General features: G+C 48.5%; 1 protein-coding gene across 2 annotated transcripts in view; it reads left to right on the top strand.

Annotated features, from left to right (window-relative positions):
* Nucleotides 1–26241, top strand: part of LOC144823936 (sperm-specific sodium:proton exchanger-like) — an 8804346-nt gene that overhangs the window by 1036691 nt on the left and 7741414 nt on the right. Inside the window, exon 2 of one of the 2 annotated variants that reach the window (XM_078682871.1) lies at nucleotides 308–376. The exons of the other annotated variant lie outside the window; for it this stretch is intronic. The gene's annotated coding sequence lies outside the window, so the exon portion shown is untranslated. The remainder of the gene's footprint in view (nucleotides 1–307; nucleotides 377–26241) is intronic. 2 annotated transcript variants of the gene reach the window in all.

Here is a 26241-nt window from a genome sequence, read left to right as displayed (position 1 = left end):
ATTAGGCCCACTATACCACCAGGGATGTGTGTGGGGAGCGGCCCCTTGGGCAAGGGTTGCTCCCCAATGGGTGCAATTTATTTTGGTAGATTGAATGTTTGGTAATGTATTGGCCCACTGGACCACCAAAGAAGCCATGTGTGGGGGGTGGCCTCAAGGGCAAGGGTTTCTCCCCTTTTACAGGGGTGAATATTTTATTTATACCCCTAGGCCCACTTAACCCTTTGTTTTTTGGTGTATTGTGTGTTGACTGTTGCATTATTTGAATATGTGATTGTAATGTTTTTTCTTCTCCTTTTTATTGTAGTGTAAAGCTTGTGGGATACTGCGGTTTCGGCAGTGGTTGTTCTGCAGTTTTGCGTATTTGCATTTTTTGGTAAGAAAAACATTTTTGTAGGGTTTACTTCAAATGAGTATTATTGTTATGCATAAATGTCTTTTTTTGTAAGTGCTGTCATAATGGCTGTATTTCTGTTTGTGTTCTGAGCATGAAATTAATTGCGATGTGTTTTGCGTTGTCTTATGTGTAATTAGTTTTTTTTTCTTTTTCTTTTTTAGTGGGATATTGTTGATCCTTTCTGTGTCTGTGCAGAGTAGGTGGTGCTGAGTTTAGCTGCTTCTGTCAAGTGAGTGGTACAGTGTTGGAGTATATAGGTCTGTGAGATAAAGCGACATTGTGTTTATTTCTTTTTTTTTTCAAAGGATTTGTTGTTCACGTGTTTGACAAATAATCTTTTTTAGTTAGCATTATGGCTAGCCGTCGAATGACTGCTCAGCAGGTGATTGGTTTGCTTCTTGAATCTTCCTCTGAGCTGGATTATGAGACTGACAGTGCGTCTGAGGGAGAGGAGGGAGGGGATGATTCAGGCAGTGAGTTTTCTCTCCACATGGAATCATCGGATGATGAATACACTCTCAGTGAGGACGAAGTGCCTGTTTTAGAGGAGGAGATTGATGTGCCAATGGTGCAAGAGACATCTGGCGTGCAGCCTAATGCTGCAAGCCTTCCCATTGGAAGTACTGGACTCTGGGTTGATCCAAACATGGTGCAGCCGGTGTTGTCTGACTTTACTGGTTATGCAGGGTGTAGAGTGGATTGTGAAAGTTTCTTGCCTATACAGTTTTTTAAGTTGTTCATGGATGATGTCTTTTTGCCTGAGATTGTTGAGCAGACTAATTTGTATGCGGAACAGTTTTTGAGGAACAACAGTGCCAAACTTGGGCCCCACTCTAGAGCTACCCGTTGGACTCCCACAAATCTGGATGAGATGAAGAGGTTTTTAGGTTTTACTTTTTTGATGGGCTTGATAAGGAAGCCTTCCCTGGCTTCATATTGGTCTTCCAGTCCCTTGATGGCAACGTCTATATTTCCTGCAGTTATGAGTCGTGATAGGTATTTACTTTTGCTTTGGATGCTGCATTTCGTTGATAATGCTTTGGCGTTGCCACGAGATCACCCTGACTGTGACCGCCTTTTTAAGATTAGGCCTGTTATTGATCATTTTGTAGATCGATTTTCAGAGATCTATACTCCAGGCAAAGAAATATCTATTGATGAGTCTTTGGTCTTGTTCAAGGGTCGTTTACTTTTTAAGCAGTACATTCCTAGCAAGAGGGCACGTTATGGAATTAAGCTGTATATGTTGGCTGAGAGTAGGACAGGATATGTCTCCAATTTACGTGTGTACACTGGTAAGGATTCCACTATTGACCCCCCTTGTTGTCCGTCCACTTTTGGAGTGGCAGAGAAAATTGTCTGGGATCTTGCTAGAGGACTGTTTTACAGAGGCCACCATTTGTACCTTGATAACTTCTACACTGCTTTGCCATTGTTTAAGGAGTTGTTGAAAGTGGACACTTTTGCCTGTGGCACAATCCGCTCTAACGGTAAAGGTTATCCGAAAGAGCTTGTTTGCAAAAAGCTTCAGAGGGGACAGTGCAGTGCCTTGCGTAGTGATGAACTGCTAGCTGTAAAATTTGTCGACAGGAGGGATGTGTACATGATGACTACCATCCATGATGAAAGTACTACATCTGTGCCTGTTTGGGGTGAGGTTGCTGAAGTGCGTAAACCTGTGTGCATTGTAGACTACAATAACCACATGGCTGGTGTTGACAAAGTAGATCAGAGGTTGGAACCTTACACTGCTATTCGTAAGTCTTACATTTGGTATAAGAAGTTGGCCATGCATCTGTTTAATATAGCAACTTTTAATGCTTTTGTTGTGTTCAAGGAGTGCTCTCCTGCATCAAAGTTGACTTATGTTCAGTTTCAGGAGTCTGTGATAGGCAGCCTTGTTGTTGTGGATCAGGCACATGTTCCTAGAGTCAGAGTGGTGGAGGAAGTGGCTAGATTGCGAGATCGCCACTTTCCTGATTACATTCCTCCCACGCCCAAAAAAACCAATCCCTGTAAGAGATATAAAGTCTGCTATCGAAGAGATGTGCGGAAGGATACTCGTATGCACTGTGCCGATTGTCCTTCTCATCCTGGGCTGTGTGTGCCCAGATGTTTCAGAATGTATCACATTCAAAATAAATTTTGGGAGCTCCCGTGAGTCTAATGGTCTACTGCCTGGTCTGTAATGTTTTTTATTGGTTATTCAGTTGCACCTGTGGCATTAGTATTTTGTTTTTTAGTTACCGCTGTTTGTAGTTGTAGTTGTGTATCTAGTTCCAAATGGTTTGTAATTTTTTTCTGTTTTAAAAAAAAATATTTATTTGGCGGTGTGCGTGGACTGGTGTTTGGCTGGCGGCGTACTTGGACTGGTGTTTGGCTGGCGGTGTGCGTGGACTAACGCATGACTTGCGGTGTGCGTGGATTGGCGATTGGCTGGCAGTATGACTGGCGCTTGGCTGGTGGTGTGCGTTGACTGGTGCTTGGCTGTCGGTGTGCGTTGACTGGTGCTTGGCTGGCGGTGTGTGTGGACTGGCGTTTGACTGGATGGTGTGCGTGGAGTGGTACTTGGCTGTCTGTGCACGGAGTGGTGCTTGGCTGGCGGTGTGTGTGGAGTGGCGCTTGGCTGGATGGTGTGCGTGGAGTGGTACTTGGCTGTCTGTGCACGGAGTGGTGCTTGGCTGGTGTTGTGGAGTGGCGCTTGGCTGCTGGTGTGCGTGGAGTGGTACTTTGCTGTCGGTGTGCGCTGAGTGGTGTTTGGCTGGCGGTGTGCATGGTCTGGTGCTTGGATGGTGGTGTGCGTGGACTGGCGCTTGGCTGGTGGTGTGTGTGGAGTGGCGCTTGGCTGGATGGTGTGCATGGAGTGGTACTTGGCTGTCTGTGCACGGAGTGGTGCTTGGCTGGCGGTGTGTGTGGAGTGGCGCTTGGCTTGCGGTGTGTGTGGAGTGGTGCTTGGCTGTCATGGTGTGTGTGGAGTGGTACTTGGCTTGCGGCATGCGTGGAGTGATGCTTGGCTGGTGGTGTGTGTGGAGTGGTACTTGGCAGTCGGTGTGCGCTGAGTGGTGTTTGGCTGGCGGTGTGCATGGTCTGGTGCTTGGATGGTGATGTGCGTGGACTGGCGCTTGGCTGGTGGTGTGTGTGGAGTGGCGCTTGGCTGGATGGTGTGCATGGAGTGGTACTTGGCTGTCTGTGCACGGAGTGGTGCTTGGCTTGCGGTGTGTGTGGAGTGGCGCTTGGCTTGCGGTGTGTGTGGAGTGGTGCTTGGCTGGTGGTGTGTGTGGAGTGGTACTTGGCTTGCGGTGTGCGTGGAGTGATGCTTGGCTGGTGGTGTGTGTGGAGTGGTACTTGGCTGTCGGTGTGCGCTGAGTGGTGTTTGGCTGGCGGTGTGCATGGTCTGGTGCTTGGATGGTGATGTGCGTGGACTGGCGCTTGGCTGGTGGTGTGTGTGGAGTGGCGCTTGGCAAGATGGTGTGCATGGAGTGGTACTTGGCTGTCTGTGCACGGAGTGGTGCTTGGCTGGCGGTGTGTGTGGAGTGGCACTTGGCTTGCGGTGTGTGTGGAGTGGTGCTTGGCTGGTGGTGTGTGTGTAGTGGTACTTGGCTTGCGGTGTGCGTGGAGTGGTGCTTGGCTGGTGGTGTGTGTGGAGTGGTACTTGGCTGTCGGTGTGCGCTGAGTGGTGTTTGGCTGACGGTGTGCATGGTCTGGTGCTTGGATGGTGGTGTGCGTGAACTGGCGCTTGGCTGGTGGTGTGTGTAAAGTGGCGCTTGGCTGGATGGTGTGCATGGATGGGTACTTGGCTGTCTGTGCACGGAGTGGTGCTTGGCTGGCGGTGTGTGTGGAGTGGCGCTTGGCTTGCGGTGTGTGTGGAGTGGTGCTTGGCTGTCATGGTGTGTGTGGAGTGGTACTTGGCTTGCGGCATGCGTGGAGTGATGCTTGGCTGGTGGTGTGTGTGGAGTGGTACTTGGCAGTCGGTGTGCGCTGAGTGGTGTTTGGCTGGCGGTGTGCATGGTCTGGTGCTTGGATGGTGATGTGCGTGGACTGGCGCTTGGCTGGTGGTGTGTGTGGAGTGGCGCTTGGCTGGATGGTGTGCATGGAGTGGTACTTGGCTGTCTGTGCACGGAGTGGTGCTTGGTTGGCGGTGTGTGTGGAGTGGCGCTTGGCTTGCGGTGTGTGTGGAGTGGTGCTTGGCTGGTGGTGTGTGTGGAGTGGTACTTGGCTTGCGGTGTGCGTGGAGTGATGCTTGGCTGGTGGTGTGTGTGGAGTGGTACTTGGCTGTCGGTGTGCGCTGAGTGGTGTTTGGCTGGCGGTGTGCATGGTCTGGTGCTTGGATGGTGATGTGCGTGGACTGGCGCTTGGCTGGTGGTGTGTGTGGAGTGGCGCTTGGCAAGATGGTGTGCATGGAGTGGTACTTGGCTGTCTGTGCACGGAGTGGTGCTTGGCTGGCGGTGTGTGTGGAGTGGCACTTGGCTTGCGGTGTGTGTGGAGTGGTGCTTGGCTGGTGGTGTGTGTGTAGTGGTACTTGGCTTGCGGTGTGCATGGAGTGGTGCTTGGCTGGTGGTGTGTGTGGAGTGGTACTTGGCTGTCGGTGTGCGCTGAGTGGTGTTTGGCTGACGGTGTGCATGGTCTGGTGCTTGGATGGTGGTGTGCGTGGACTGGCGCTTGGCTGGTGGTGTGTGTGAAGTGGCGCTTGGCTGGATGGTGTGCATGGAGGGGTACTTGGCTGTCTGTGCACGGAGTGGTGCTTGGCTGGCGGTGTGTGTGGAGTGGCGCTTGGCTTGCGGTGTGTGTGGAGTGGTGCTTGGCTGTCATGGTGTGTGTGGAGTGGTACTTGGCTTGCGGCATGCGTGGAGTGATGCTTGGCTGGTGGTGTGTGTGGAGTGGTACTTGGCAGTCGGTGTGCGCTGAGTGGTGTTTGGCTGGCGGTGTGCATGGTCTGGTGCTTGGATGGTGATGTGCGTGGACTGGCGCTTGGCTGGTGGTGTGTGTGGAGTGGCGCTTGGCTGGATGGTGTGCATGGAGTGGTACTTGGCTGTCTGTGCACGGAGTGGTGCTTGGTTGGCGGTGTGTGTGGAGTGGCGCTTGGCTTGCGGTGTGTGTGGAGTGGTGCTTGGCTGGTGGTGTGTGTGGAGTGGTACTTGGCTTGCGGTGTGCGTGGAGTGATGCTTGGCTGGTGGTGTGTGTGGAGTGGTACTTGGCTGTCGGTGTGCGCTGAGTGGTGTTTGGCTGGCGGTGTGCATGGTCTGGTGCTTGGATGGTGGTGTGCGTGGACTGGCGCTTGGCTGGTGGTGTGTGTGGAGTGGCGCTTGGCAAGATGGTGTGCATGGAGTGGTACTTGGCTGTCTGTGCACGGAGTGGTGCTTGGCTGGCGGTGTGTGTGGAGTGGCACTTGGCTTGCGGTGTGTGTGGAGTGGTGCTTGGCTGGTGGTGTGTGTGTAGTGGTACTTGGCTTGCGGTCTGCGTGGAGTGGTGCTTGGCTGGTGGTGTGTGTGGAGTGGTACTTGGCTGTCGGTGTGCGCTGAGTGGTGTTTGGCTGACGGTGTGCATGGTCTGGTGCTTGGATGGTGGTGTGCACGGAGTGGTGCTTGGCTGGCGGTGTGTGTGGAGTGGCGCTTGGCTGGCGGTGTGCATGGTCTGGTGCTTGGATGGTGATGTGTGTGGACTGGCGCTTGGCTGGTGGTGTGTGTGGAGTGGCGCTTGGCAAGATGGTGTGCATGGAGTGGTACTTGGCTGTCTGTGCACGGAGTGGTGCTTGGCTGGCGGTGTGTGTGGAGTGGCACTTGGCTTGCGGTGTGTGTGGAGTGGTGCTTGGCTGGTGGTGTGTGTGTAGTGGTACTTGGCTTGCGGTGTGCGTGGAGTGGTGCTTGGCTGGTGGTGTGTGTGGAGTGGTACTTGGCTGTCGGTGTGCGCTGAGTGGTGTTTGGCTGACGGTGTGCATGGTCTGGTGCTTGGATGGTGGTGTGCGTGGACTGGCGCTTGGCTGGTGGTGTGTGTGGAGTGGCGCTTGGCAAGATGGTGTGCATGGAGTGGTACTTGGCTGTCTGTGCACGGAGTGGTGCTTGGCTGGCGGTGTGTGTGGAGTGGCACTTGGCTTGCGGTGTGTGTGGAGTGGTGCTTGGCTGGTGGTGTGTGTGTAGTGGTACTTGGCTTGCGGTGTGCGTGGAGTGGTGCTTGGCTGGTGGTGTGTGTGGAGTGGTACTTGGCTGTCGGTGTGCGCTGAGTGGTGTTTGGCTGACGGTGTGCATGGTCTGGTGCTTGGATGGTGGTGTGCGTGGACTGGCGCTTGGCTGGTGGTGTGTGTGAAGTGGTGCTTGGCTGGATGGTGTGCATGGAGGGGTACTTGGCTGTCTGTGCACGGAGTGGTGCTTGGCTGGCGGTGTGTGTGGAGTGGCGCTTGGCTTGCGGTGTGTGTGGAGTGGTGCTTGGCTGGTGGTGTGTGTGGAGTGGTACTTGGCTTGCGGTGTGCGTGGAGTGGTGCTTGGCTGGTGGTGTGTGTGGAGTGGTACTTGGCTGTCGGTGTGCGCTGAGTGGTGTTTGGCTGGCGGTGTGCATGGTCTGGTGCTTGGATGGTGGTGTGCGTGGACTGGCGCTTGGCTGGTGGTGTGTGTGGAGTGGCGCTTGGCTGGATGGTGTGCATGGAGTGGTACTTGGCTGTCTGTGCACGGAGTGGTGCTTGGCTGGCGGCGTGTGTGGAGTGGTGCTTGGCTTGCGGTGTGTGTGGAGTGGTGCTTGGCTGGTGGTGTGTGTGGAGTGCTACTTGGCTGTCGGTGCGCGCTGAGTGGTGTTTGGCTGGAGGTGTGCATGGTCTGGTGCTTGGATGGTGGTGTGGGTGGACTGGCGCTCGGCTGGCAGTGTGTGAGTAGTTACTTTCTGTTGGTCACTACACACACTGCTAGTTGAGTGACACTCCACGCAGTCCATCATTTTGTGTAGTTGCAGTGTCTGAAATGTGGGCGTGTGAAAGTGATGGGCCCTTAAATGGCGCTGTCTGCTGGTGTGAGTGTTGAAATGTGAAGGGTCCGCGGCTGGCGGTGTGAATGTTTTGTATGTGTCACACGTACGAAAGGTGTATGAATGGCCTGTAAAGAGGTTGGTGCCTTGACGTGGCTTTACAGCTCACGAGCTGTGAGTCAGTGGTTCAGTTTATCATACTTTCAATTATACGCAGTGTATTTAATTTTTGTGAAATTACTTGCGAATACAATTGTATGTACTGAATCATCACTCACCCTCGTGCCAAATCCAACCAGTATGTGTGTGTGCTTGGGGATTAGATGGCTGTGCAGTAATATTTGTTTTTTTTCTCTTTCTGCAGTAGGGTGTACCTTGTCCCTTATTGTGATTGTTGTAATGTGTTGCTTTTCCTTCCAGATGGTGTCAGTGGTCTGGTTTGTATCAGGTATGAAAGGTGCGTGAATGGCCTGTAAAACGGTTGGTGCCTTGTCGTGGCTTTACAGCTCACGAGTATCGAGTCACTGGTTCGGTTTTTATGCATTTATTTATTGACAGAGCATTTCATTTTTTTGAAATATCTTGTTAATTAAATTTTATGTACTGAACCATCACTCGCCCTCGTGCCAAATCCAACCTGTATGCGTGTGTCTTTGAGGAATAGATAGCCGTGCTTGAATGTTTGACTTTTGAGTAACTCTGTTAAGGTGTACATTATAGCATTAAATAACTTACTAAATTTAAATATTATTGTTAAACCATGGGAGTATATGGTCATGTCTTTCTGGTGAATTCTATTGTTGATTTTTATCCACAATATCCTGCAAACTTGAAATTGTCTGTCACAATTTCTATGCAATATTGTCCCAAGAATCGCACACTCTCAAATTGAAAAGTTAATTCTCCACCGTACACGCAAGTGAGGTACCATTTTTATCGGGTGACCTTGGGGAATGCTGGGTGGGAGGAAATTTGTGTGAGCCCTGTGATGCCACGCTTTCCCACACAAAAATGTGTGAAAAATCTGATTTTTTTCTGCTATAATTGATATTTGCAAGGGATTCTGGGTAAAGGAACGTTGGAGGATACATGCAAGCCATACCTCCTTGGAAGCCCCCGGGTGTCTACTTTTCAGGAAATGTGTGGGTTTGGTAGGTTTCCCTAGATGGCCATCTAGCACGGGGCCAAAAACCCAGGTAACCCCTCTTGCAAAAGCTGGTGGTTTTGACATGAGACCGAACTTTCATGCCACCCATCTTATATAATTTTTAATGTTCATATAGTGTTAATTTATGTTCGTCAATTGCACCCTATGGAATTTTTGTATTTGTGTTGTGATTTTAATGTGATAGAATGAACTCTCATTTTTTATTTGTGTTAATTAATTAATAAACATATGTTTTTTAAGCAGCTGTAGTACATTGCTACATATCCTTTGATCTTGTAAAGTATTATTGTGTCCAATTGCCTAGGCTGTTACTTCTCAAATATCTTCTTTTCCCTGACCTAGGAATTATAAATTCGTCTATTCAGGGGGTCCTTGTTACATACGCAATGGTTTTGACATTATCACCATTGTCAAAAGTAGACAGCCGGGGCTTCCAAGGAGGTATGGCTTGCGTGGATCCTCCAACGTTCCTTTACCCAGAATCCCTTGCAAATCTTGAATATAGCTGAAAAAATCAGATTTTTCACACATTTTTGTGTGGAAAAGCGTGGCATTACTGGGCCACCCAGCGTTCCCCACGGTCTCCCGATAAAATGGTACCTCACTTGCTTGGGTAGGCATAGTGGCTGCAACAGGAAAAGGTCCAAATCGTACGGTGGTGAATTTAAAATACCCTATAGCAAAATACCCTTGATTTTTGGGGGGGGGCACCTGAGTTTTTGGCCCGCGGCTCGGTGGCCATCTTTGGATACTACCAAACCCGAACAGTTCTGAAAACTAGACACCCGGGGGAGTCCAGGGAGGTATGGCATGTGTGGGTCCCCCAATGTTTTCCTACCCAGAATTCCTTGCAATCCTTAAAATTAGGTAAAAATATAACTTTTCCAAACTTGTTTGCGTGGGATCTCCGTGCCGGCAAAAATGTCCTACCACCCAGCGTTCCCCTTGTTCTCCAGAGTAAAATGATACCTCACTTGTGTGGGTGCCCCAAAGCAGAACAGGCTAAAAATGAATTTTTAATAAATCTAGTAATTAGGTTTCACAAATTAAGCACCCCAGCATAGTCACAGGGCTTTGGCCCACCCACACAAGCGAGGTATCATTTTACTCGGGAGATCAAGGGGAACGCTGGGCGGTAGGACATTCGTGCCGGCAGGGAGATTCCACCCAAAAATGTATGGAAAAGTGTTTTTTTTAACCTAAATTTAAGGGTTGCAGGGAATTCTGAGTAGGAAAACATTGGGGGACCCACGCATGCCATACCTCAGTGGACTCCCCCGGGTGTCTAGTTTTCAGAACTGTTTGGGTTTGGTAGTTTCAAAAGATGGCCACTGAGCCCCAGGTCAAAAACTCAGGTAACCCCCCAAAAAATCAAGGTAGTTTTGCAATAGGGTATTGTAAATTCACCACCGTACGATTTGAACCGTTTCCTATTGCAGCCACTATGCCTACCCACGCAAGTGAGGTACAATTTTTTTCGGGAGACCTGGGGGAACGCTGGGTGGGTTCAAATTTGTTGATCCACGTAGATTCCAGAACTTTCCACCACAGAAATGTGAGGAAATTTTTTTTTTTTTGTTAAATTCTTAGCTTTGCAAGGGATTCTGGGTAACAAAACCTGGTGGTAGGCAGTCGAGTCACCCCATCCTGAATTTCCCTGGGTGTCTAGTTTTCAAAAATGTATAGGTTTGCTAGGTTTCCCTATCAAAATGGGCGCCTTCGAACATACCATCAGCCTTTATGCGGATGATGTGCTACTCTCATTGTCTTCCCCCCGAATCTCGCTCCCGGCTTGCATGACCATTCTGGAAGATTTCGCGAAAGTAGCGGGCTTTAAGATAAATCTCAGCAAATCGGTGGCGCTCGACCTCTCATTGAGGGAGTCCACGAAAGCTCATCTACAGGGGCTCTTTCCATTGCCCTGGGCGTCGGAAGCCGTTCCGTACCTGGGTATCCAACTGGCGAACACCCTGCAAGCCACGGTTTGCCACAATTACACGAGGCTGCGGCACACCATTAGGTCCGAGCTGGGCAGGTGGAAACACCTTCCGCTGTCCTGGCTGGGCCGGGTGGCGGCGATAAAAATGACCATCTTGCCGCAGATCCTCTATGTGTTCAGAGCCATCCCCATGCGGCCTCCAGATGGGTGGATCCGTCAGACCCAGTCCAAACTGGCGCAGTTCATCTGGAATGGGCGCCGTCCGCGGATGAAGCTGCACCTGGCGATGCTGCCTCCTGAGAATGGGGGTTTAGGCCTCCCTGACCTGTTACTGTACTACCAAGCCGCATAGTTACGAACGCTAGTAGAGTGGAGTAAATGGGAGTCGGAAAAACATTGGCTCTTTCAAGACCAGGCAGTAGCGAGCTGCACGCTACAGGAGGTCCCCTTCATGCACAGGAAGCATCGCCCTCCCAATCTTTACGCCTCGTTCATCACTAGGACCCCTCTAGAGGTATGGGACCAGGTAAATGTGACACATGAACTGACGTCCTTCCCCTCCCCTCTGACGCCCCTGCTCAATAACCCTGATTTTAGCCCTGGCATGGACGCAGCTGCCTTCGCGAGATGGGGCCCGGCAGGTTGCAGGGTTCTTGCTCATATGTATGCGGCGGAGGGAGTCCTTCCTTTTGACGCCTTCCGTTGAGAATATGATCTGCCAGAAGAGGAGCGCCTGCGTTATTTTCAGGTGCGATACTGGGCCCTTCATGCGACTACAAGGGAAGGTGCGGACCGCAAACTTAGCGCATATGAATATTGGCTGCTCTCGAGGAAGTCAGACCGTAAGCTCATCTCTGATCTCTATCGTATGCTCCTTGGGCGGTACACTCACATCCACAACTCAGGGAAAGCAAGGTGGGAGAGGGAGCTGGGCCGTGAGTTGGGTAACAAAGAATGGGAGGGAATTTGCTATAGGGCCCGCCACTCAGCACATCACATGGGTCTCACCGACACCCTCACGAAAATCACCTACTACTGGTACTACACCCCAGAAAAACTTCATGAGATTGATCACTCGCGAGAGGCGCTGTGCTGGAGAGGCTGTGGTGGGAGGGGTACGCTGGTTCATTTGCTTTGGGACTGTCCGCACCTGCAGGACTACTGGAGCAGGGTACTGGACGAGGTAGATCTACACCTGGACACTACACTACACTTCCAAGGTTCCCCGCATATGTTCTACTGGGCTCTCCCAATCCTATTACCTATCCTATGCGCTCCCACCGGGGCAGATGGATAGTGATAGCCCTGGGATCTGCGTTGCAAAATATACTCGCGTCCTGGCGCTCTGCCCACACCCCCACCTTTCAGGGTTGGTTACACCGTCTCTGGAATGTTTTGGGGATGGAAAAGCTGTCTTTGGTGGCTAGAGGGGAGGGGGATAAATATCCTGACCTGTGGCGTCCCTTTTTAGCTCTCCTTGCTACAGAATTCAGGGAAGTGACCTGTCCCAGGTTCCTGCGTCTTATCCGGCTGCCTGATGATCTCGCTACGGAGTCGACAGAGTAGTCAACAGCACCTATAGTGCGTATGGTTTGGACCTGGAATTGGGGTGGAGGGTGTGTGGGGGGGCGGGAGTTGGGGTGGGCAGTTTGAAGACTTTTTGTTTGGAGGGTTCGGGGCAAGCAGCACTGGAGGGAGGGGGCTGGCTCTGCCCTTGGACTGCGTTGATCCTATGGGTCCCATTTTCCTCATTACGGGTTGAGCTCTGTGGGCCTGGGTTGCCCAACTATTGCACTTGGCCAAGATCCCCGGTACATATATGGTAGGTTATGGCTATCCCTCATGATCGCAATTGTTTTTGATAATAGAAAAGCTGTATCAACACTGGTAGGCCGAATGTTGACGCTGCCCAGTGGATAACGCATTATATTGTTCTTCATCCGTGTGTGCAGCACAATAAACATACTTTAAACATAAAAAAACAACAAAAAAAACAAAAGGTAGTCTCTTTGTCCAAAAAGGGCAAGATTTCACTGGGAAATTGAGGTGCGACCAGGTTGCGTTTTGCGCTGTTTCGTGTCACAGCCACTATGCCTACCCACGCAAATGAGGTACCATTTTTTTCGGGAGACCTGGGGGAGCGCTGGGTGGGTGGAAATTTGTTGATCCACGCAGATTCCAGAATTTTCCACCACAGAAATGTGAGGAAAATGTGTTTTTGTTGTCAAATTCTTAGCTTTGCAAGGGATTCTGGGTAACCAAAACCGGTTGTAGGCAGTCGAGTCACCCCATCCTGAATTCCCCTGGGTGTCTACTGTTCAAAAATGTATAGGTTTGCTAGGTTTCCCTAGGTGCTGGCAGAGCTAGGGCTCAAAAACAAAAGGTAGTCTCTTTGTCCAAAAAGCGCAAGATTTCACTGGGAAATTGAGGTGCGACCACGTTGCGTTTTGCGCTGTTTCATGTCGCAGCCACTATGCCTACCCACGCAAGTGAGGTGCCATTTTTTTCGGGAGACCTGGGGAAACGCTGGGTGGGTGATAATTTGTTGATCCACGCAGATTCCAGAACTTTCTACCACAGAAATGTGAGGAAAATGTGTTTTTTTGTCAAATTCTTAGTTTGCAAGGGATTCTGGGTAACAAAACCTGGTGGTAGGCAGTCGAGTCACCCCATCCTGAATTTCCCTGGGTGTCTAGTTTTCAAAAATGTATAGGTTTGCTAGGTTTCCCTAGGTGCTGGCAGAGCTAGGGCTCAAAAACAAAAGGTAGTCTCTTTGTCCAAAAAGGGCAAGATTTCACTGGGAAATTGAGGTGCCACCAGGTTGCGTTTCGCGCTGTTTCGTGTCGCAGCCACTATGCCTACCCACGCAAGTGAGGTACCATTTTTTTCGGGAGACCTGGGGGAACGCTGGGTGGGTGTAAATTTGTTGATCCACACAGATTCCAGAACTTTCCACCACAGAAATGTGAGGAAAATGTGTTTTTTCGTCAAATTCTTAGCTTTGCAAGGGATTCTGGGTAACAAAACCTGGTGGTAGGCAGTCGAGTCACCCTATCCTAAATTCCCCTGGGTGTCTACTTTTCAAAAATGTATAGGTTTGCTAGGTTTCCCTAGGTGCTGGCAGAGCTAGGGCTCAAAAACAAAAGGTAGTCTCTATGTCCAAAAAGTGCAAGATTTTACTGGGTAATTGAGGTGCGACCACGTTGCGTTTTGCGCTGTTTCGTGTCGCAGCCACTATGCCTACCCACGCAAGTGAGGTACCATTTTTTTTTTCCCTGGGTGTCTACTTTTTAAAAATGTATAGGTTTGCTAGGTTTCCCTAGGTGCTGGCAGAGCTAGGGCTCAAAAACAAAAGGTAGTCTCTTTGTCCAAAAAGCGCAAGATTTCACTGGGAAATTGAGGTGCGACCACGTTGTGTTTTGCGCTGTTTCATGTCGCAGCCACTATGCCTACCCACGCAAGTGAGGTGCCATTTTTTTCGGGAGACCTGGGGAAACGCTGGGTGGGTGGAAATTTGTTGATCCACGCAGATTCCAGAACTTTCCACCACAGAAATGTGAGGAAAATGTGTTTTGTTGTCAAATTCTTAGATTTGCAAGGGATTCTGGGTAACAAAACCTGGTGGTAGGCAGTCGAGTCACCCCATCCTGAATTCCCGTGGGTGTCTAGTTTTCAAAAAAGTATAGGTTTGCTCGGTTTCCCTAGGTGCTGGCAGAGCTAGGGCTCAAAAACAAAAGGTAGTCTCTTTGTCCAAAAAGGGCAGGATTTCACTGGGAAATTGAGGTGCGACCAGGTTGCGTTTTGCGCTGTTTCGTGTCGCAGCCACTATGCCTACCCACGCAAGTGAGGTACCAATTTTTTTCGAGAGACCTGGGGGAACGCTGTGTGGGTGGAAATTTGTTGATCCACGCAGATTCCAGAACTTTCCACCACTGAAATGTGAGGAAAATGTTTTTTTTTTGTCAAATTCTTAGCTTTGCAAGGGATTCTGGGTAACAAAACCTGGTGGTAGGCAGTCGAGTCACCCCATCCTGAATTTCCCTGGGTGTCTAGTTTTAAAAAATCTATAGGTTTGCTAGGTTTCCCTAGGTGCTGGCAGAGCTAGGGCTCAAAAACAAAAGGTAGTCTCTTTGTCCAAAAAGCGCAAGATTTCACTGGGAAATTGAGGTGCGACCAGGTTGCGTTTTGTGCTGTTTCGTGTCGCAGCCACTATGCCTACCCACGCAAGTGAGGTACCATTTTTTTCGGGAGACCTAGGGGAACGCTGGGTGGGTAGAAATGTGTTGATCCACGCAGATTCCAGAACTTTCCACCACAGAAATGTGAGGAAAATGTGTTTTGTTTGTCAAATTCTTAGCTTTGCAAAGGATTCTGGGTAACAAAACCTGGTGGTAGGCAGTCGAGTCACCCCATCCTGAATTTCCCTGGGTGTCTACTTTTCAAAAATGTATAGGTTTGCTAGGTTTCCCTAGGTGCTGGCAGAGCTAGGGCTCAAAAACAAAAGGTAGTCTCTTTGTCCAAAAAGCGCAAGATTTCACTGGGAAATTGAGGTGCGACCACGTTGCGTTTTGCGGTGTTTCCTGTCGCAGCCACTTTGTCTACCCACGCAAGTGAGGTACCATTTTTTTCGGGAGACCTAGGGGAACGCTGCGTGGGTGGAAATTTGTTGATCCACGCAGATTCCAGAACTTTCCACCACAGAAATGTGAGGAAAATGTGTTTTTTTGTCAAATTCCTAGCTTTGCAAGGGATTCTGGGTAACAAAACCTGGTGGTAGGCAGTCGGGTCACCCCATCCTGAATTCCCCTGGGTGTCTACTTTTCAAAAATATATAGGATTTCTAGGTTTCCCTAGGTGCTGGCAGAGCTAGGGCTCAAAAACAAAAGGTAGTCTCTTTGTCAAAAAGCGCAAGATTTCACTGGGAAATTGAGGTGCGACCAGGTTGCGTTTTGCGCTGTTTCGTGTCGCAGCCATTATGCCTACCCACGCAAGTGAGGTACCATTTTTTTTGAGAGACCTGGGGGAACGCTGTGTGGGTGGAAATTTGTTGATCCACGCAGATTCCAGAACTTTCCACCACAGAAATGTGAGGAAAATGTGTTTTTTTTGTCAAATTCTTAGCTTTGCAAGGGATTCTGGGTAACAAAACCTGGTGGTAGACAGTGGAGTAACCCCATCCTTAATTTCCCTGGGTGTCTACTTTAAAAAAATGTATAGGTTTGCTAGGTTTCCCTAGGTGCTGGCAGAGCTAGGGCTCAAAAACAAAAGGTAGTCTCTTTGTCCAAAAAGCGCAAGATTTCACTGGGAAATTGAGGTGCGACCATGTTAGGTTTTGCGCTGCTTCGTGTCGCAGCCACTATGCCTACCCACGCAAGTGAGGTACCATTTTTTTCGGGAGACCTGGGGGAATGCTAGGTGGGTGGAAATGTGTTGATCCACGCAGATTCCAGAACTTTCCACCACAGAAATGTGAGGAAAATGTGTTTTGTTGTCAAATTCTTAGATTTGCAAGGGATTCTGGGTAACAAAACCTGGTGGTAGGCAGTCGAGTCACCCCATCCTGAATTCCCGTGGGTGTCTAGTTTTCAAAAAAGTATAGGTTTGCTCGGTTTCCCTAGGTGCTGGCAGAGCTAGGGCTCAAAAACAAAAGGTAGTCTCTTTGTCCAAAAAGGGCAGGATTTCACTGGGAAATTGAGGTGCGACCAGGTTGCGTTTTGCGCTGTTTCGTTTCGCAGCCACTATGCCTACCCACGCAAGTGAGGTACCAATTTTTTTCGAGAGACCTGGGGGAACGCTGTGTGGGTGGAAATTTGTTGATCCACGCAGATTCCAGAACTTTCCACCACTGAAATGTGAGGAAAATGTTTTTTTTTGTCAAATTCTTAGCTTTGCAAGGGATTCTGGGTAACAAAACCTGGTGGTAGGCAGTCGAGTCACCCCATCCTGAATTTCCCTGGGTGTCTAGTTTTAAAAAATCTATAGGTTTGCTAGGTTTCCCTAGGTGCTGGCAGAGCTAGGGCTCAAAAATAAAAGGTAGTCTCTTTGTCCAAAAAGGGCAAGATTTCACTGGGAAATTGAGGTGCGTCCAGGTTGCGTTTTGCGCTGTTTCGTGTCGCAGCCACTATGCCTACCCACGCAAGTGAGGTACCATTTTTTTCGGGAGACCTGGGGGAACGCTGGGTGAGTAGAAATTTGTTGATCCACGCAGATTCCAGAACTTTCCACCACAGAAATGTGAGGAAAATGTGTTTTTCTGTCAAATTCTTAGCTTTGCAAGGGATTCTGGGTAACACAACCTGGTGGTAGGCAGTCCAGTCACCCCATCCTGAATTCCCCTGGGTGTCTACTTTTTAAAAATGTATAGGTTTGCTAGGTTTCCCTAGGTGCTGGCAGAGCTAGGGCTCAAAAACAAAAGGTAGTCTCTTTGTCCAAAAAGCGCAAGATTTCACTGGGAAATTGAGGTGCGACCAGGTTGCGTTTTGTGCTGTTTCGTGTCGCAGCCACTATGCCTACCCACGCAAGTGAGGTACCATTTTTTTCGGGAGACCTAGGGGAACGCTGGGTGGGTAGAAATGTGTTGATCCACGCAGATTCCAGAACTTTCCACCACAGAAATGTGAGGAAAATGTGTTTTTTTTGTCAAATTCTTAGCTTTGCAAAGGATTCTGGGTAACAAAACCTGGTGGTAGGCAGTCGAGTCACCCCATCCTGAATTTCCCTGGGTGTCTACTTTTCAAAAATGTATAGGTTTGCTAGGTTTCCCTAGGTGCTGGCAGAGCTAGGGCTCAAAAACAAAAGGTAGTCTCTTTGTCCAAAAAGCGCAAGATTTCACTGGGAAATTGAGGTGCGACCACGTTGCGTTTTGCGGTGTTTCCTGACGCAGCCACTTTGTCTACCCACGCAAGTGAGGTACCATTTTTTTCGGGAGACCTAGGGGAACGCTGCGTGGGTGGAAATTTGTTGATCCACGCAGATTCCAGAACTTTCCACCACAGAAATGTGAGGAAAATGTGTTTTTTTGTCAAATTCCTAGCTTTGCAAGGGATTCTGGGTTACAAAACCTGGTGGTAGGCAGTCGGGTCACCCCATCCTGAATTCCCCTGGGTGTCTACTTTTCAAAAATATATAGGATTTCTAGGTTTCCCTAGGTGCTGGCAGAGCTAGGGCTCAAAAACAAAAGGTAGTCTCTTTGTCAAAAAGCGCAAGATTTCACTGGGAAATTGAGGTGCGACCAGGTTGCGTTTTGCGCTGTTTCGTGTCGCAGCCATTATGCCTACCCACGCAAGTGAGGTACCATTTTTTTTGAGAGACCTGGGGGAACGCTGTGTGGGTGGAAATTTGTTGATCCACACAGATTCCAGAACTTTCCACCACAGAAATGTGAGGAAAATGTGTTTTTTTTGTCAAATTCTTAGCTTTGCAAGGGATTCTGGGTAACAAAACCTGGTGGTAGGCAGTGGAGTCACCCCATCCTTAATTTCCCTGGGTGTCTACTTTTAAAAAATGTATAGGTTTGCTAGGTTTCCCTAGGTGCTGGCAGAGCTAGGGCTCAAAAACAAAAGGTAGTCTCTTTGTCCAAAAAGCGCAAGATTTCACTGGGAAATTGAGGTGCGACCATGTTAGTTTTTGCGCTGCTTCGTGTCGCAGCCACTATGCCTACCCACGCAAGTGAGGTACCATTTTTTTCGGGAGACCTGGGGGAATGCTAGGTGGGTGGAAATGTGTTGATCCACGCAGATTCCAGAACTTTCCACCACAGAAATGTGAGAAAAATGTGTTTTTTTTGTCAAATTCTTAGCTTTGCAAGGGATTCTGGGTAACAAAACCTGGTGGTAGGCAGTCGGGTCACCCCATCCTGAATTCCCCTGGGTGTCTACTTTTCAAAAATGTATAGGATTTCTAGGTTTCCCTAGGTGCTGGCAGAGCTAGGGCTCAAAAACAAAAGGTAGTCTCTTTGTCCAAAAAAAGAAGATTTCACTGGGAAATTGAGGTGCGACCAGGTTGCGTTTTGCGCTGTTTCGTGTCGCAGCCACTATGCCTACCCACGCAAGTGAGGTACCATTTTCTTCGAAAGACCTGGGGGAACGCTGGGTGTGTAGAAATTTGTTGATCCACGCAGATTCCAGAACTTTCCACCACAGAAATGTGAGGAAAATGTGTTTTTTTGTCAAATTCTTAGCTTTGCAAGGGATTCTGGGTAACAAAACCTGGTGGTAGGCAGTCCAGTCATCCCATCCTGAAATCCCCTGGGTGTCTACTTTTTAAAAATGTATAGGTTTGCTAGGTTTCCCTAGGTGCTGGCAGAGCTAGGGCTCAAAAACAAAAGGTAGTCTCTTTGTCCAAAAAGCGCAAGATTTCACTGGGAAATTGAGGTGCGACCACGTTGTGTTTTGCGCTGTTTCGTGTCGCAGCCACTATGCCTACCCACGCAAGTGAGGTACCATTTTTTTCGGGAGTCCTGGGGGAACGCTGGGTGGGTGGAAATTTGTTGATCCATGTAGATTCCAGAACTTTCCACCACAGAAATGTGAGGAAAATGTGTTTTTTTGTCAAATTCCTAGCTTTGCCAGGGATTCTGGGTAACAAAACCTGGTGGTAGGCAGTCGGGTCACCCCATCCTGAATTCCCCTGGGTGTCTACTTTTCAAAAATGTATAGGATTTCTAGGTTTCCCTAGGTGCTGGCAGAGCTAGGGCTCAAAAACAAAAGGTAGTCTCTTTGTTCAAAAAGCGCAAGATTTCACTGGGAAATTGAGGTGCGACCAGGTTGCGTTTTGCGCTGTTTCGTGTCGCAGCCACTATGCCTACCCACGCAAGTGAGGTACCATTTTCTTCAAAAGACCTGGGGGAACGCTGTGTGGGTGGAAATTTGTTGATCCACGCAGATTCCAGAACTTTCCATCACAGAAATATGAGGAAAATTTGTTTTTTTGTCAAATTCTTAGCTTTGCAAAGGATTCTGGGTAACAAAACCTGGTGGTAGGCAGTCGAGTCATCCCATCCTGAATTTCCCTGGGTGTCTAGTTTTCAAAAATGTATAGGTTTGCTAGGTTTCCCTAGGTGCTTGCAGAGCTAGGGCTCAAAAACAAAAGGTAGTCTCTTTGTCCAAAAAGGGCGATTTCACTGGGAAATTGAGGTGCGACCAGGTTGTGTTTTGCGCTGTTTCGTGTCGCAGCCACTATGCCTACCCACGCAAGTGAGGTACCATTTTTTTCGGGAGACCTGGGGGAACGCTGTGTGGGTGGAAATTTGTTGATCCACGCAGATTCCAGATCTTTCCACCACAGAAATGTGAGGAAAATGTTTTTTTTTTGTCAAATTCTTAGCTTTGCAAGGGATTCTGGGTAACAAAACCTGGTGGTAGGCAGTCGAGTCACCCCATCCTGAATTTCCCTGGGTGTCTAGTTTTAAAAAATCTATAGGTTTGCTAGGTTTCCCTAGGTGCTGGCAGAGCTAGGGCTCAAAAACAAAAGGTAGTCTCTTTGTCCAAAAAGCGCAAGATTTCACTGGGAAATTGAGGTGCGACCAGGTTGCGTTTTGTGCTGTTTCGTGTCGCAGCCACTATGCCTACCCACGCAAGTGAGGTACCATTTTTTTCGGGAGACCTAGGGGAACGCTGGGTGGGTAGAAATGTGTTGATCCACGCAGATTCCAGAACTTTCCACCACAGAAATGTGAGGAAAATGTGTTTTGTTTGTCAAATTCTTAGCTTTGCAAAGGATTCTGGGTAACAAAACCTGGTGGTAGGCAGTCGAGTCACCCCATCCTGAATTTCCCTGGGTGTCTACTTTTCAAAAATGTATAGGTTTGCTAGGTTTCCCTAGGTGCTGGCAGAGCTAGGGCTCAAAAACAAAAGGTAGTCTCTTTGTCCAAAAAGCGCAAGATTTCACTGGGAAATTGAGGTGCGACCACGTTGCGTTTTGCGGTGTTTCCTGTCGCAGCCACTTTGTCTACCCACGCAAGTGAGGTACCATTTTTTTCGGGAGACCTAGGGGAACGCTGCGTGGGTGGAAATTTGTTGATCCACGCAGATTCCAGAACTTTCCACCACAGAAATGTGAGGAAAATGTGTTTTTTTGTCAAATTCCTAGCTTTGCAAGGGATTCTGGGTAACAAAACCTGGTGGTAGGCAGTCGGGTCACCCCATCCTGAATTCCCCTGGGTGTCTACTTTTCAAAAATATATAGGATTTCTAGGTTTCCCTAGGTGCTGGCAGAGCTAGGGCTCAAAAACAAAAGGTAGTCTCTTTGTCAAAAAGCGCAAGATTTCACTGGGAAATTGAGGTGCGACCAGGTTGCGTTTTGCGCTGTTTCGTGTCGCAGCCATTATGCCTACCCACGCAAGTGAGGTACCATTTTTTTTGAGAGACCTGGGGGAACGCTGTGTGGGTGGAAATTTGTTGATCCACGCAGATTCCAGAACTTTCCACCACAGAAATGTGAGGAAAATGTGTTTTTTTTGTCAAATTCTTAGCTTTGCAAGGGATTCTGGGTAACAAAACCTGGTGGTAGACAGTGGAGTAACCCCATCCTTAATTTCCCTGGGTGTCTACTTTAAAAAAATGTATAGGTTTGCTAGGTTTCCCTAGGTGCTGGCAGAGCTAGGGCTCAAAAACAAAAGGTAGTCTCTTTGTCCAAAAAGCGCAAGATTTCACTGGGAAATTGAGGTGCGACCATGTTAGGTTTTGCGCTGCTTCGTGTCGCAGCCACTATGCCTACCCACGCAAGTGAGGTACCATTTTTTTCGGGAGACCTGGGGGAATGCTAGGTGGGTGGAAATGTGTTGATCCACGCAGATTCCAGAACTTTCCACCACAGAAATGTGAGGAAAATGTGTTTTGTTGTCAAATTCTTAGATTTGCAAGGGATTCTGGGTAACAAAACCTGGTGGTAGGCAGTCGAGTCACCCCATCCTGAATTCCCGTGGGTGTCTAGTTTTCAAAAAAGTATAGGTTTGCTCGGTTTCCCTAGGTGCTGGCAGAGCTAGGGCTCAAAAACAAAAGGTAGTCTCTTTGTCCAAAAAGGGCAGGATTTCACTGGGAAATTGAGGTGCGACCAGGTTGCGTTTTGCGCTGTTTCGTTTCGCAGCCACTATGCCTACCCACGCAAGTGAGGTACCAATTTTTTTCGAGAGACCTGGGGGAACGCTGTGTGGGTGGAAATTTGTTGATCCACGCAGATTCCAGAACTTTCCACCACTGAAATGTGAGGAAAATGTGTTTTTTTTGTCAAATTCTTAGCTTTGCAAGGGATTCTGGGTAACAAAACCTGGTGGTAGACAGTGGAGTAACCCCATCCTTAATTTCCCTGGGTGTCTACTTTAAAAAAATGTATAGGTTTGCTAGGTTTCCCTAGGTGCTGGCAGAGCTAGGGCTCAAAAACAAAAGGTAGTCTCTTTGTCCAAAAAGCGCAAGATTTCACTGGGAAATTGAGGTGCGACCATGTTAGGTTTTGCGCTGCTTCGTGTCGCAGCCACTATGCCTACCCACGCAAGTGAGGTACCATTTTTTTCGGGAGACCTGGGGGAATGCTAGGTGGGTGGAAATGTGTTGATCCACGCAGATTCCAGAACTTTCCACCACAGAAATGTGAGGAAAATGTGTTTTGTTGTCAAATTCTTAGATTTGCAAGGGATTCTGGGTAACAAAACCTGGTGGTAGGCAGTCGAGTCACCCCATCCTGAATTCCCGTGGGTGTCTAGTTTTCAAAAAAGTATAGGTTTGCTCGGTTTCCCTAGGTGCTGGCAGAGCTAGGGCTCAAAAACAAAAGGTAGTCTCTTTGTCCAAAAAGGGCAGGATTTCACTGGGAAATTGAGGTGCGACCAGGTTGCGTTTTGCGCTGTTTCGTTTCGCAGCCACTATGCCTACCCACGCAAGTGAGGTACCAATTTTTTTCGAGAGACCTGGGGGAACGCTGTGTGGGTGGAAATTTGTTGATCCACGCAGATTCCAGAACTTTCCACCACTGAAATGTGAGGAAAATGTTTTTTTTTGTCAAATTCTTAGCTTTGCAAGGGATTCTGGGTAACAAAACCTGGTGGTAGGCAGTCGAGTCACCCCATCCTGAATTTCCCTGGGTGTCTAGTTTTAAAAAATCTATAGGTTTGCTAGGTTTCCCTAGGTGCTGGCAGAGCTAGGGCTCAAAAATAAAAGGTAGTCTCTTTGTCCAAAAAGGGCAAGATTTCACTGGGAAATTGAGGTGCGTCCAGGTTGCGTTTTGTGCTGTTTCGTGTCGCAGCCACTATGCCTACCCACGCAAGTGAGGTACCATTTTTTTTGAGAGACCTGGGGGAACGCTGTGTGGGTGGAAATTTGTTGATCCACGCAGATTCCAGAACTTTCCACCACAGAAATGTGAGGAAAATGTGTTTTTTTTGTCAAATTCTTAGCTTTGCAAGGGATTCTGGGTAACAAAACCTGGTGGTAGACAGTGGAGTAACCCCATCCTTAATTTCCCTGGGTGTCTACTTTAAAAAAATGTATAGGTTTGCTAGGTTTCCCTAGGTGCTGGCAGAGCTAGGGCTCAAAAACAAAAGGTAGTCTCTTTGTCCAAAAAGCGCAAGATTTCACTGGGAAATTGAGGTGCGACCATGTTAGGTTTTGCGCTGCTTCGTGTCGCAGCCACTATGCCTACCCACGCAAGTGAGGTACCATTTTTTTCGGGAGACCTGGGGGAATGCTAGGTGGGTGGAAATGTGTTGATCCACGCAGATTCCAGAACTTTCCACCACAGAAATGTGAGGAAAATGTGTTTTGTTGTCAAATTCTTAGATTTGCAAGGGATTCTGGGTAACAAAACCTGGTGGTAGGCAGTCGAGTCACCCCATCCTGAATTCCCGTGGGTGTCTAGTTTTCAAAAAAGTATAGGTTTGCTCGGTTTCCCTAGGTGCTGGCAGAGCTAGGGCTCAAAAACAAAAGGTAGTCTCTTTGTCCAAAAAGGGCAGGATTTCACTGGGAAATTGAGGTGCGACCAGGTTGCGTTTTGCGCTGTTTCGTTTCGCAGCCACTATGCCTACCCACGCAAGTGAGGTACCAATTTTTTTCGAGAGACCTGGGGGAACGCTGTGTGGGTGGAAATTTGTTGATCCACGCAGATTCCAGAACTTTCCACCACTGAAATGTGAGGAAAATGTTTTTTTTTGTCAAATTCTTAGCTTTGCAAGGGATTCTGGGTAACAAAACCTGGTGGTAGGCAGTCGAGTCACCCCATCCTGAATTTCCCTGGGTGTCTACTTTTTAAAAATGTATAGGTTTGCTAGGTTTCCCTAGGTGCTGGCAGAGCTAGGGCTCAAAAACAAAAGGTAGTCTCTTTGTCCAAAAAGCGCAAGATTTCACTGGGAAATTGAGGTGCGACCAGGTTGCGTTTTGTGCTGTTTCGTGTCGCAGCCACTATGCCTACCCACGCAAGTGAGGTACCATTTTTTTCGGGAGACCTAGGGGAACGCTGGGTGGGTAGAAATGTGTTGATCCACGCAGATTCCAGAACTTTCCACCACAGAAATGTGAGGAAAATGTGTTTTTTTTGTCAAATTCTTAGCTTTGCAAAGGATTCTGGGTAACAAAACCTGGTGGTAGGCAGTCGAGTCACCCCATCCTGAATTTCCCTGGGTGTCTACTTTTCAAAAATGTATAGGTTTGCTAGGTTTCCCTAGGTGCTGGCAGAGCTAGGGCTCAAAAACAAAAGGTAGTCTCTTTGTCCAAAAAGCGCAAGATTTCACTGGGAAATTGAGGTGCGACCACGTTGCGTTTTGCGGTGTTTCCTGTCGCAGCCACTTTGTCTACCCACGCAAGTGAGGTACCATTTTTTTCGGGAGACCTAGGGGAACGCTGCGTGGGTGGAAATTTGTTGATCCACGCAGATTCCAGAACTTTCCACCACAGAAATGTGAGGAAAATGTGTTTTTTTGTCAAATTCCTAGCTTTGCAAGGGATTCTGGGTTACAAAACCTGGTGGTAGGCAGTCGGGTCACCCCATCCTGAATTCCCCTGGGTGTCTACTTTTCAAAAATATATAGGATTTCTAGGTTTCCCTAGGTGCTGGCAGAGCTAGGGCTCAAAAACAAAAGGTAGTCTCTTTGTCAAAAAGCGCAAGATTTCACTGGGAAATTGAGGTGCGACCAGGTTGCGTTTTGCGCTGTTTCGTGTCGCAGCCATTATGCCTACCCACGCAAGTGAGGTACCATTTTTTTTGAGAGACCTGGGGGAACGCTGTGTGGGTGGAAATTTGTTGATCCACACAGATTCCAGAACTTTCCACCACAGAAATGTGAGGAAAATGTGTTTTTTTTGTCAAATTCTTAGCTTTGCAAGGGATTCTGGGTAACAAAACCTGGTGGTAGGCAGTGGAGTCACCCCATCCTTAATTTCCCTGGGTGTCTACTTTTAAAAAATGTATAGGTTTGCTAGGTTTCCCTAGGTGCTGGCAGAGCTAGGGCTCAAAAACAAAAGGTAGTCTCTTTGTCCAAAAAGCGCAAGATTTCACTGGGAAATTGAGGTGCGACCATGTTAGTTTTTGCGCTGCTTCGTGTCGCAGCCACTATGCCTACCCACGCAAGTGAGGTACCATTTTTTTCGGGAGACCTGGGGGAATGCTAGGTGGGTGGAAATGTGTTGATCCACGCAGATTCCAGAACTTTCCACCACAGAAATGTGAGAAAAATGTGTTTTTTTTGTCAAATTCTTAGCTTTGCAAGGGATTCTGGGTAACAAAACCTGGTGGTAGGCAGTCGGGTCACCCCATCCTGAATTCCCCTGGGTGTCTACTTTTCAAAAATGTATAGGATTTCTAGGTTTCCCTAGGTGCTGGCAGAGCTAGGGCTCAAAAACAAAAGGTAGTCTCTTTGTCCAAAAAAAGAAGATTTCACTGGGAAATTGAGGTGCGACCAGGTTGCGTTTTGCGCTGTTTCGTGTCGCAGCCACTATGCCTACCCACGCAAGTGAGGTACCATTTTCTTCGAAAGACCTGGGGGAACGCTGGGTGTGTAGAAATTTGTTGATCCACGCAGATTCCAGAACTTTCCACCACAGAAATGTGAGGAAAATGTGTTTTTTTGTCAAATTCTTAGCTTTGCAAGGGATTCTGGGTAACAAAACCTGGTGGTAGGCAGTCCAGTCATCCCATCCTGAAATCCCCTGGGTGTCTACTTTTTAAAAATGTATAGGTTTGCTAGGTTTCCCTAGGTGCTGGCAGAGCTAGGGCTCAAAAACAAAAGGTAGTCTCTTTGTCCAAAAAGCGCAAGATTTCACTGGGAAATTGAGGTGCGACCACGTTGTGTTTTGCGCTGTTTCGTGTCGCAGCCACTATGCCTACCCACGCAAGTGAGGTACCATTTTTTTCGGGAGTCCTGGGGGAACGCTGGGTGGGTGGAAATTTGTTGATCCATGTAGATTCCAGAACTTTCCACCACAGAAATGTGAGGAAAATGTGTTTTTTTGTCAAATTCCTAGCTTTGCCAGGGATTCTGGGTAACAAAACCTGGTGGTAGGCAGTCGGGTCACCCCATCCTGAATTCCCCTGGGTGTCTACTTTTCAAAAATGTATAGGATTTCTAGGTTTCCCTAGGTGCTGGCAGAGCTAGGGCTCAAAAACAAAAGGTAGTCTCTTTGTTCAAAAAGCGCAAGATTTCACTGGGAAATTGAGGTGCGACCAGGTTGCGTTTTGCGCTGTTTCGTGTCGCAGCCACTATGCCTACCCACGCAAGTGAGGTACCATTTTCTTCAAAAGACCTGGGGGAACGCTGTGTGGGTGGAAATTTGTTGATCCACGCAGATTCCAGAACTTTCCATCACAGAA

This window comes from Lissotriton helveticus, chromosome 3_1, assembly GCF_964261635.1.
Source record: "Lissotriton helveticus chromosome 3_1, aLisHel1.1, whole genome shotgun sequence".
Taxonomy (NCBI): domain Eukaryota; kingdom Metazoa; phylum Chordata; class Amphibia; order Caudata; family Salamandridae; genus Lissotriton; species Lissotriton helveticus.
The sequence above is the reverse complement of the archived record's forward strand: the minus strand, read 5'-3'. Positions and strand labels throughout refer to the sequence as shown.